The sequence below is a fragment of the Tupaia chinensis genome, unplaced genomic scaffold (assembly GCF_000334495.1).
Source record: "Tupaia chinensis unplaced genomic scaffold, TupChi_1.0 Scaffold000082_1, whole genome shotgun sequence".
NCBI lineage: Eukaryota > Metazoa > Chordata > Mammalia > Scandentia > Tupaiidae > Tupaia > Tupaia belangeri.
Genome location: NW_006159543.1, coordinates 607,681 through 620,178, shown reverse-complemented (window position 1 = coordinate 620,178; position 12,498 = coordinate 607,681). Strand labels below are relative to the sequence as shown.

Below are 12,498 nucleotides of genomic sequence, written 5' to 3'. Positions count from 1 at the left end.
TCTTTTCTACAAAATCTTATTTTAGGCTTACCAAATAACCCTAGCATATGAGGCATAGTTCTGACAGAGGAATTCTAGCTAAAAGATCTCAAAATAAAGGCAGAATTAGAAAATAATTACTTTGGAACCCCTAATGAAATAACTGATCAAATAACAGTTATCAAAGGAATGGTAAAGACATTGGGTTAAAAGATGATAGAGAATGTTACAAAGAAGGGCTCAGGCTATTACCTCAACCCACTTGTAGTATGACTGAAAACGAGGCACTCAGACATTATATAATAGGACGTATATAGTATCACTATGAATTATTCTTGCCAAATAAAAATAAAAGAAACTTGAACTGGTGGCACAGTATAACACAGCTTTGTGAGGCAGATCCACGTTGAAGAATCCTGGGTTCTTGTCTAGAGATTTCCCTGAGTATGCCAGGCATGAGTGTGTCCATGATCTGCAGTTGTTTAGAGCTGGGGTGGAGCCTGCTGAGAGTGCTGTCTCCCTGTGTCTCTCTCTCTCTTGCTTTTGCTCATTGATGACATAAATAAATAAAGTTAAAAAAAAGAACTGAAACTAATCAAGTCTTTAAATTTTACCTCCAGTCTACAAGAAATACAAGCAATACACAAATCAGTATGACAACACCTCAAGAAAGTAATCAGCTCAATCCAGAATGTGGGAGAGACTACATAACAAATGCCAGGTTTCTTCAACAAGCCAATGGCACTGAAGTAAAAGGAAAGAGCTAATGTTTGGTTTTTGCTTTTTAAAATTCTTAAATAAATTTAAGAGCTATAACCTAATATGGTAAATTGATCTTTGTTGGATTCTGATTCCAACAAACCTCAATGGAAAAACATTTTTTAAATAATTAGAAAAATCTGAATATTCACTGGGTATCAATGTGACAATGGCTTTGTGGTAATATAATAACATGTCCTTTTATTATAATCTTTTTGTTATGCATACTGAAATATTTAAGAATAAATTCATATGTTGTTCATGATTAGCTTAAATTTTCCAGCATGAAAGTAGGAACGGAGATAGTTGAAACAAATATGACAAAATATTAATGGCTACTGAGACTGAGTTACAGGTAGGTAAGAGGTTATTGTACATTTGATCATTGTGTATAGTTGAAATTTTTCATAACAGAAATGGCTTTTTTTAAGCTATCAATGCAATTCAGTGCATTAACAATGTAAAGGGAAAAGAGTTGTATGTCCAACTTAGAGATAAAAAAGCAATTAATAAAATTTTACAACCATGATTATTTTTAGAAAGTCTCAAAAAGGTAAGAGTTAAAAAAATACCAATTTAACAATAAAGGATAACAGCCAGAAACCTACAGTAAACCTAATACTTAATGAAATTGTAGAAGCATTCCTATTAAAATGGAGAGGGGATAAGATAAGGATGCCTGACTGAAATCTCATTGTGGTTTTGAGTTTCGTTTCTCTGGTGAATAGCAATGCTGAGCATTTTTCTTTTTTAATTTGTTAGAGGACACGTACACTCACTGGATACAGACAGAGCAAGAGAGGAAAAAAGAGAAAAAGAAAGTGAGAAAGCACACCCCATAGTGCATGGTCAAACTACAGCCATGTCTCTCCAGTTCTCATTTTGGGATTTTTGGGCATTCAAGCACATGCACCTGATGTGTTTTTCAAACCATCGGTTCTGGGACATGAATTATAAAGTCAGTCACATGGTATCCAGCCACCTTAAGCACCATGCCACTGGCTGGCCTGAACATTTTTAAAATGCCAGTGGGCATGTGCATGCTTACAAGAGAAAGAGAGAGAGAAAGCACCCACCCAGCAATAGAACCTGATCGCAGTGCAATCCTCCTTCCTCTAATTCTTCATTCTTTCAGAATCCTGGGTGTTGTGTGTGCACACCTGTTGTGTTTTCTCAAGCTGCCAGGGCTGAGACTCATACCTTGGTGGGCTAGGAGTATCTGGCCTTTTGACCTTCTGTCTGCAGTACTTAACCACTTCATTACAGGGACATCCCAACTGAGCATTTCTTTCATATACTTACTGGTCATTTGTGTCTTTTTTTAATTTTTAATTTTTTAGTTTCCTATAGGGTGTGTACATTTGCCAGAGAGAGCAGGAAGGGGAGGGGGAGTGAGAAATCACCCTCCAGGGAAGATGGCCACACCAAAACCCCTTTTCCTCCATTCAACTCTCAGGATTTTGGACACTCATGCACACATGGCTAGTGTGTTTTTCAAGCCACTGGGTCTTAGACTTGAACTGCTCAGTCGCCTTAACCTCTATACCATCTTCTGGCCCCCATTTATGTCATCTTCTGAGAAATGTCTGTTCAGATGATTTGTCTATTTTTCAATAGGATAATTTGGGGGAATTTTGTTGTTCAGTTGTTTGAGTTCCTTGTGTATTCTGGATATTAGATGAATTGGTGAATATTTTCTTTCATTCTGTTGTTTTTTCTTCTCACTCTGATGATTGTTTCCTTTGCTGTGTGGAAACTCTTCAGTTGGATATCAGACTATTTTTGATTTTGTTGTCTATGCTTTTGAGGATTTTTTCATAAAATTTTTCTGTATAACAGTGCCCTTAAGCATTTCCCCTACTTACCTCTAGTAGTCTCATAGTTTTGGGAATGGCTATTACATTAAAAAAAGAAGAAGAAGACAAAAATCAACAAATGCTGGTGAGGATGTAGAGCAAAGAGAACCTTTATATTCTATTGGTGGGATGTAAATTCGTAAAAATACTTTGAGAAACAGTATAGAAGGTCCTCAACAAACTAAAAGTAGAACTATCATATGATCCAGCAATCGCACTACTGGCTGTATATCCAAAGGAAAGAAAATCAGTATGTTGAAGAGATATCTGCACTCCCATATTTACTGCAATACTATTCACAATACACAATAAATGAAATCAATCTAAGCATCCATCAACACACGACTGAATAAAGAAAATATAGTATATATACACAAATGAATATGTAATAAATATACACTATTCTTACAAAAATAAAATAAAATCTTGTCATTTGTGGCAACATGGATGGGTCTGGAGGACATTATGTTAACTGAAATAAGCCAGGCATAGAAGGAGAAATAGTACATGTTCTTTCTCATATGTGGAAGCTAAAAATGTTATCTCATGGAAATAAAGAGCAGAATCCTAGTTACTAGAAGCTGGAAAAGGTAGGTGGGAGAGGGAGATTGGCTGATTAACAGATATTAAATGACAGCTAGACAGGAGGAACAAATTTGAGTTCAGTAACACTTCAGGATGACGATACATGACAACAATCTGGGGGGCCTGCAGGTGGAGTGCTGGTTAAACCGCTGAACTCTTACATGGCCAACCAGGGTTCAGTCCTAGACCTAGCAGCTTGCTTTCTCACTCTCTCCCTCTCTCTCTCCTCTCTCTCTCTCTCTCTCACTCTGTTCTTCTCTGGTGAGTGCAGGTGCCCTATAGCAAAAATTCAAAAAATAAAAATAAATAAAATTAAATAAATAATTTTTTAAATAATGTACTGTACATTAAAAAAAAAACTAGAAGAAAGGATTTAGAATGTTTCCAACACAAAGAAGTAATTAATGATTGAGACGACAGATATCTGATAATTACCCTGATTACCTCATTACACTTTGGATACATGTATCAAAATATCACATCACATTCCATAAATATGTGTAATTATGTGTCAATTTAATATAATAACAATAAAAAAGACAAAAATGTCTGATATCATTTATCTTATTCAATATCATACGGGACGTTCTAGCTAATTCATTGAGCCAAGAAAAATACACAATACAGTACACAGGTTGAAGACAGAGACAAAATTATTCATCTTTGCACATAATCTGTTTTCCTATCTAGAAAATCTAATAAAACCAATGAAAAACTATCAGAAGGAAAATAGAATTCAGTTAAGTTATTGAATACAAGATTATATACAAAAGAAATCTTTCTTATACACCCATGATAATTATAAAATGAAAGGTGTATTCATGTGTCACATGTGAAATTAAATCAATAAATGAGAAATTAAAAGGCTGCATAACAATATGAAAGATGAATCTCATTACATATGAATCTCATTACCTAAAAATAACATATATGTGTAAGTACTTATTTATTCTTACAAAATGCATAAAAAGGGTACTGTAAGGATACCTCCCAAAACTGTTGACAGTTGGTTGTTTTGGGAGTGGGTTTTTTTTCCTTTGATAGGATGGCAAACAGAAGCAGAAAATGCAAGTTTCAAGCTTTACTCCCTCCATACCTGTGCATTTTTTTTTCCTTCTTTTTCTGGAGAGGGTTTTTTGGGTTTTTTTTTTGGTGTTTTTGTTTTTTTTTGTTTGTTTTTTTTTTGTTTTGTTTTGTTTTTGTTTTTTTGCTATAGGGCACTTGCGCCCACCAGAAAGCCAGAGAGAGAGACAGAGAGACAGAAAGCCAGAAATCACCCCCCAGGGAGGGTGGCCATGCCACAATCCCTTCTCCTCCATTCTTCTCTCGGGATCTTGGGCACGCATGCATACACTCTGGCGTGAGTTTAAGCCACTGGGTCTGGTACTCTAACCGCGGTCAACTATGTAGGAGTCCACTGACATAGCCATTACGCTAACTGCTGGTCCCCCACATTTCATATTCATATTTCACCACAAAAATATTTACATATCATTGACTAATTAAAGAATACATACATGGAAAAAGTCGAAGACAAACTGTGATATGAAAAAAAATTATTGCAGGTTAACACAGTATCAACCTATTAATAATAAAGCAAACCAAACAAACAAACGAACAAAACTAAATACTTTGCATGCATTTATATATAGGTAGATAGAGTTGCAACTAAAATTAATAACAACTGTGGGGTGGAGCATTAGATTGGGGTAGGGATGAAGAAAGATAATGAGGTGATTAAGAGCACAACTTTGGGTAAGGCGCAACGGCACAGCAGTAACACACAGCTGGATCCATATGGAAGATCAGGGTTTGATTCCAGGTCAGCCTTGTGTCTATGATCCTGGCTGAGAAGGCTGGGGAGAGGATTGCAGCATGAGATCCTGTTGAGGGTGCCTGTTTCTCTCTTTCTCCCTTTCTTTCTCTCCTTTCTCAGAAGAAATAAACTTTTTTTTAAAAAAATACAGCTCCAGCAATCATCAGCTGTGTGACCTTGTGCAAGTTACCTGACTGCTTTGTGACTCAGTATTTCCATCAGTAAAATGGAAAAACTAAATACCAATTTCAAGATCTGTAAAATGGGAAAACCAACAGTACTAATCTCATGGAATGTTTCAATGAATAAATGTTCTGATCTATTTAAAACACTCAGAATGATACATGTGGTAGACTAATGACTATATGAGCATTTACTCTCATTATTACAAATTTCTATTAAAAATATTCACGGAGGGACCTGCAAATGGCATAGCAGTTATGTCACTAGACTCTCACATGACTGACCACAGTTCAAGTCCCAGACCCATTGACTTGGAACTCACACAGGGTGTGTGTGACTGCATACCCAAGATCCCAGGAGGAGAATGGAGGAGAAGGGATTGCAGCATGGCCATCCCCCTCACCCCCCCAGGGGAGGTGACTTCTCACTTTCCCTCTCACTGTCTGTCTTTCTCTTAGAGTGCATGGACCCTAAGGCAAAAAACCTCTTTAGAAAAAGTTCACCTTTCTGCCTGTGAACACCATTGGGAAAGCATATTCAAGTCTCTCTTCTCACTGCAGTCATGTCTAAGTTGGAGTCTCCTAAAAAACCAGAACAGCTGTGGAAACTCTTTATTGGAGGGTTGAGTTTTGAAACAACCAATGAAAACCCAAGGAGGCATTTTGAGCAATGGGAAGCGCTCGCGGACTGTGTGGTACTGTGATACCCAAACACCAAGCACTTCAGGGGCCACTATGGAGGAGGTGGGTACAGCCATGAATGCAAAGCCCCACAGGGTAGATGGAAGAGTTGTGAAACTAAAGAGGGCTAACTCAAGAGAAGGTTCTCAAAGACTAGGTGCCCATGTAACCGTGAAAAAGATCTTTGTTGGTGGTGTTAAAGAAGACACTGAAGAACATCACCAAAGAAATTATTTTGAGCAGTATGGGAAATTGAAGTGATTGAAATCATGACTGACCGAGGCAATGATAAGAAGAGGGACTTCACTTTTGTAACCTGTGATGATCATGACTCTGTTATTCAGAAATACCATAATGTGAATGACCACAACTGTGAAGTAAGGAAAGCCCTGTCCAAACAAGAGATGGCTTGTGCTTCCTCCAACCCAAAAGGTCAAAGTGTTTCTGGAAACTTAGGTGGCGGTAGTGGAGGTAGTTTTGTTGGTAATGACAACTTTGGTTGTGGAGGAAACTTCAGTGGTTGTGGTGGCTTTGGTGGTAGCCATGGTGGTGGTGGATACGGTGGAAGTTGCGATGGCTATGATAGATTTGGTAATGATGGAAGCAATTTTGGAGGTGGTAAAAGCTATGATTTTGGCAATTACAACAAACAGTTTTCAAATTTTGGACCCATGAAGGGTAGAAATTTGGGAGGCAGAAGCTCTGGCCCTTATGGTGTTGAAGGCCAATACTTTGCCAAACCATGAAATCAAGGTGGCTGTGGTGGTTCCAGCAGCAGCAGTAGCTATGGCAGTGGCAGAAGGCTTTAATTACCTGCCAGAAAACAAAGCTTAGCAGGAGAGAGAGCCAGAGAAGTGACAGGGAAGCTACAGGTTACAACAGATTTGTGAACTCAGCCAAGCACAGTGGTGGCAGGGCCTAGCTGCTACAAAGAAGACATGTTTTAGACAATACTCATGTGTATGGGCAAAAAATACAAGGACTGTGTTTGTGACTAATTGTATAACAGGTTATTTTAGTTTCTGTTCTGTGGAAAGTGTAAAGCATTCCAACGAAGGGTTTTAATGTAGATTTTTTTGTACCCATGCTATTGATTGCTAAATGTAACAGTCTGATAAAGACACTGAATAAATGTATCTTTTTAAAAAATTCATGGATTCCTCATGTGCTCCATGTGTAATTTTTAAAAATCAAAATGTAATATTAAAGAAAAATGAAAAATTTATAAAATGACACATTATAAAATTAATATACAGAGACAATGTAAATGTCCATCAATAGGGCAACAATTAAATAAGTCATCACACATCAAGAACGTGGTATATTTCTCTAAATATGGAAACATAATTTATAAATTTAAACCTTTTTTTAGAGAGATTTTTTGCTATAGGGCATGTGCACTTGCCAGAGAGACAAGCGAGAGACAGACACAAATCATCCCTTCTCCTCCAGTCTCCTCTCAGGACCTTGGGCACACATGCACATGCACCCAGTGTGAATTTTAAACCTTCAGGTCTGAGACTTGAACTACAGTCAACTACATGGGAGTCCAGCGATGTAACCATTACGCCATCTGCTGGTCCCAATTTAAACATTATCTAAGCAGTAAAATGGTACATATTGGGGTCGGCGGATGGCGAGTTGGTTAAGGTGGCTGAATCCCACATGGCCAGCTGTGTGGTTCAAGTTCTGGACCCGATGGCTTGAAAACGTGCTGGGAACATGTGCATGCATGCCTAAAATCCCAAAAGGAGAATGGAGAAGGGGTTGAGGTTTGGACATCCCCCCACCAGGGGTGCTTTTTTAGTTTCTCTCTCTCTCTCTGCTGTCTCTCTCCAGTGAACACACACACTCTATAGCAAAAATTTTTAAATGGTATATATCATTTTTACGTATTATATATGTGTACATAATTTTATGTATTTACTATTATACATGTGTACTTCATATATGTGGGTGTAATACACACACACTAGCATATACATAAACTAGCCTTTTGAAATATAGCCTATAAATTCTGTGCTGCTTGATTTGTAAAATAATGAATATATACTTATACATTATTTAAGAAAAAAACACATAAATACAGAGAAATTTGATCATGCTATTCACTTAATTAAAGCCCTTTAATAGGAATATACCTACTGCTTCTAGTATAAAGCCCAAAATCCTTAAGGGGGCCTGATATCAGCTCACAACTCTCTCCTATGGCTAGAGATCATTGGATTGGCTCTAGCCATAGGAGTATCTTTCAGTCCTTCAAATCCACTGTGTATGTTCTAGCTTCAGGCCTTTGCACATGCTGTGTTTTTGTTTTTTACCTGTGACACTCCTTCCATCATCTACCTCCGTCTATCCCAATCTATCCTTCAGTTCTCATCACTTCTTCAGGGTAGCCTTCTCTGACCTTCCAGACTGGGTCAGGTTCTCCTGTTATAAGCACTTAGAGATCTCTTATTTTTCCTTCAAAGCTCTTATCATAGTTTGCAGTTCTGTATCTATAGATAGGATTATCAATGTCTGTTCTCACTCTTATTAAACTCCATCAAATTATGACCCTTGCCCATGTTGTTATAGCCTGACATCTAGTAAAAATTTAGTAAATACCTGTGAAATAAATGATTGTTTCCCATTAATCAGGATAGATTTAGACTTTGGCAATAGCTCCATTTCCTCTCCATTCCAATCCCTGCCATCATATAAGCAACATTGATTTCTATGGATGTCACCCAACACACTAGCTTCACTGTCCCTTCATCTCCTCTACTTCAACAACCTCTGACCACATGCCACATCACATACCGTTTCTAGACCTTAGTGTCCTAGATCACATTATGAAGATGGAGCCACTCCACTTTAGAATTTCTGAACTCCACTACCACAATTGCTGGCCACAATCTCCTACCTCTTATTTTTTGGTTCTTAGCATGCCCACTTCTTATTCTCATCAAAATCTCCTGTACTTTGGGTCAACCCCATATGCGGTGGTTAAGCACTGTGCAAAGAGAGCCGGGTGCCACATTGCTGACTACATTCAAATCTTAACCCTGGCAGCTTGAAAAAAACATGCCGGACATGCGTGCTTGTGCCCCAGTATCCTGGTGGGATTAAAAAAAAAAATGGAGGAAAAAATTATTGTGGAGAGACCAGGCCCCAGATGGATGCTTTCTATCTCTTTCTCTCTCTCTCTCTTCCTCCGCCCTCTCTCTCTCAAATGTGTACACACCCTCAAGCATAAAAAAAAAAAATCTGTTATGCTTTGATTTCTTCCACTGTCCAGCTCATTATTACCTCATGGCACTCCCTATCCACTCTATGTGCCATGGTGCATCACTTCAGGCTCTTTTAAAATATATAACTGTTTAAAATATATAACTGTTCAAAAAATTTAACCCTAAAACTATTAGGGTTAGGTTTGTATGTGCTTGCTGGAAAGACAGAAAGAAAGAGAGAGAGAGAGAAAATGAAAAAGCACCCCTACAGGGGCGATGGCCATGCCATAATTCCTTCTCCTCTATTCTCCTGGGATTTGGGGCATGCATGCACACATATCTGGTGTGTTTTTCAAGTCACCAGGTCTGAGATTTAAACCATGCAGCTGACCATGTGGGGATCCAGCTGCCTTAAACAACATATCATGGGCTGGCCCTCAACCATGCTTTTGTTAGTAGTATCACTTCTACCATTTATTGAGCAGTTACTTTGGACCATTCTACATGCATTATCTCTGCAACTCCTCACAGATATCACCCTTGTCCACTTTAATAGATAAAGAAAAGGATCCTTAAAAAAAGGAAGTAATCTATGCAACATTACACAGCTAGAAAGTGCTGGGGCAGCACAATTGAGATCTGAAGGAGATTTGTCTAATTCCAAAGCCTGTGCTCCACACCAGGTTATTCTGTGTCTCAGAAGGAAAGAAAGCTCTGACTGAGACATGGGGAATGAAGAAGAGGGAAGCAGGTAAGTGTGAAGGCTTGAAGAACAAGACAACAATCCAAGTGAGAGCTGATGGTAGACTAATCATTATCTACATGAATATAGCAAATAATTCCCACTTACTTCAGGTGTGTGACTTCGCAGAATGGACTCAGTGGGCTTTAGCTGAGGATTACACAACTAGGTGTGCCTATAAGAAACCAAAAATAAATCAGCAGTCGTTTAATAATTACATATATATATATATATATATATACACACACACATATATACATATATATGTGTATATATAATACAATATATATGCACACACATACATATATGTGTATATATAATTAACAAACATATATATATGTGTATGTGTGTATATATATACACACACACATAGGTATACAAAAGGTACTCTATAAGCTACAGTACCATCCCATTTTATAGATGAGGAAAGTGAGGCAAAAGAAAATAAGAAAAATTGTTTAAGGTGACACAGTTAATGATAAAGAGAGGATCAGAACTCAAATCTGCTGATCAACTTCTAGCTACTTAGCCAACAAAGTCTCAACCTAAGACTCGGGTTACCCATACTACCAATAGGCCATTGAGATCCTTGGAGAAAAAAAATTACACTAGGATTCTCTATGTTCTGACCTTAGCAACAAATAAGGAAGGAGCTGACCTGCAAGACCTGAGGCTGGTGAGATTTCATAGGACAGGCTTCAGAAGGAGCCTTGAGGGACCAGCAGATAGAATAATGGTTACATAGCTAGACTCTCACATAGTTGACCATGGTTCAAGTGCAGGATCAGGGGCTTAAACTCCTCACACCAGGAGTGTGTGTTCATGCCCAAGATCCTGAGAGGATGATGGAGGAGAAGGGACTGTGGCATGGCCATACCTCCCTGGGGAGTGATTTCTTGCTTTCTGTCTGTCTCTCTGTCTCTCCCACCCTGGTACACCCGCCCTATAGCAAAAATGTCTATTTTTTTTCAAAAAAAAAAAAAAAAAAAAAAAAGAACCTTGAATTCAGTGAATTGTAACCAGGCTTTATCTTGAAGGACATGGGGTACTCTCTTGCAATCTTAACTCTGGGAAGTGATCCTATTTTACAATCTTCACTCTGAAGGCATGCTGTACCATAGGAGCAACACATCTAGGCTCCATCCCACACCAAGCCAAGAACAGACTCACAGAAAGATTAGGCAACAGCTCAGTCACCTGTTCCATTTCTTCTCTAACAGAATAGAAATACACAATAGGGCCTCTGCATGCAATACTCATACCATTCTCAAGAAAAGTTGGATTCCACATAGCAACCAAGGTTTGAATCCTTAGCCCAGTCAGTCTGAAAAAACCAGTGCCCAAGATCCAATGAGCTGGAGGACTACATACAGGAAGGGGATAGATCTTTCCATAATCAGACTCTGTGGAGAGTGCTCACCTCGCTCTCTCTCATTCACTTTATCATGAATAAAGAAAAATAATAAAAATTAAAAGACACAATGGCAAACGTCCAAGTAACCTATTTGGGTCTTCTCCCCCCATTTAAACTCTAATCTGGGGTCTACAGATGGCAGTCTGTTAGTCCACCAACCTACTATGCTTACATACAAACCCTGGGTATAATTTTTGAGGACACAGCCAAGAGTTTCCTGCAGATTTTCAATGGGTCCATGTCCATGTCCACCCTCCCAGCCCGCCTCAAACAAGCACACACACAAACAAAAAAGAAGAGCTTAAGAATCATGACTTCAAGCTGTCAGCCAGGGCTTCTCTGGCTTCTCTTTACCTCGGTCCTGTGCAGGCAGTGTCAATCCCTGTTCATGCCGGCTGTCAGCCTTCCCTTTCGTTCTCCCCTCCCCCTCACGCACGCCTCCACGCACGCACCCCCACGCACGCAGCACCCCATACGCACGCACCCCCACGCACGGACCCCCTCGCACGCACGCATCCCACGCACACTCCTGTTACACAGCCCCCCACACACATGGTTCTAAGTCAGTACAGGCACACCCCCATATCCGCACCTGTACAAAGCACCACAGACTTGCATCTCCCCACACACCTCCATACGTACGCACTGAGCTCACAGTGCCACAGCCCCGCTGGCCCTTCTGCCTGGGCCGCTGCTCCTTCCCCATATCCCTGGAGACACCGGGCGGGGCGTGGCACCTTTCACGCTCGGCGACCAGGATCTTCAGATGGCAGGGGACGCCAACTGCTCAGCCTTGGAGAACTCGCTTGATTTCCCATCCCTTATTTGTATCAGAGGGGTGAGGGCAGGCATTTCTTTCTCATCCTTGCTGGGGGAAGTGCTCACCTGGTTCTCAAAGCCAATTTGCCCTTCCTTTACTTCCTGCCGTCGGGGTTGGGATTCCGACGGAGAGCCAAGGTCTTTGGGGCGGGGAAGGGGAAATGACTCAGAGGAGGCGGCTCAGAGGGAGGGGCCGGGCTGGAAAGGGGGGGGCATTTGGGGAGTGGCAGGGAAAGGGAAGGGAAAGTGAGGCTAGAAAAACTAGGCTGGGGACAGTTTGGAGGGTGTCTAGGGAAGACCTGGAAACCCCTGCTGGTCTAGTCTGACTCCAGGATTCTGGAGGCTAGGTTATTTCCTTAGTACTGGGCTTTAAACTTGGTTACCAACTATGTCAAAGGCAGCCATAGCTAAGACCCCAGCTAGCAGCTTGCTAGGCATCTAGGAATTTGCTGG

At 39.9% G+C, this 12,498-nt stretch overlaps 1 protein-coding gene and 1 pseudogene across 5 annotated transcripts in view; one reads left to right on the top strand and one right to left on the bottom strand.

Moving 5' to 3' along the window:
• The window catches only part of LOC102483018 (NACHT, LRR and PYD domains-containing protein 3), a 57,500-nt gene that overhangs the window by 43,632 nt on the left and 1,370 nt on the right, over positions 1-12,498 (bottom strand). The window contains exons 1-3 of one of the 5 annotated variants that reach the window (XM_006142824.3): positions 12,112-12,195; positions 9,921-9,987; positions 2,604-2,632 (exon numbers count right to left, since the gene is read on the bottom strand). The gene's annotated coding sequence lies outside the window, so the exon portion shown is untranslated. The other 4 variants (XM_014585699.2, XM_014585700.2, XM_006142823.3 and 1 more) reach the window with 4 other exon arrangements.
• LOC102488597 (heterogeneous nuclear ribonucleoprotein A1-like) lies at positions 5,820-6,667 on the top strand (annotated as a pseudogene).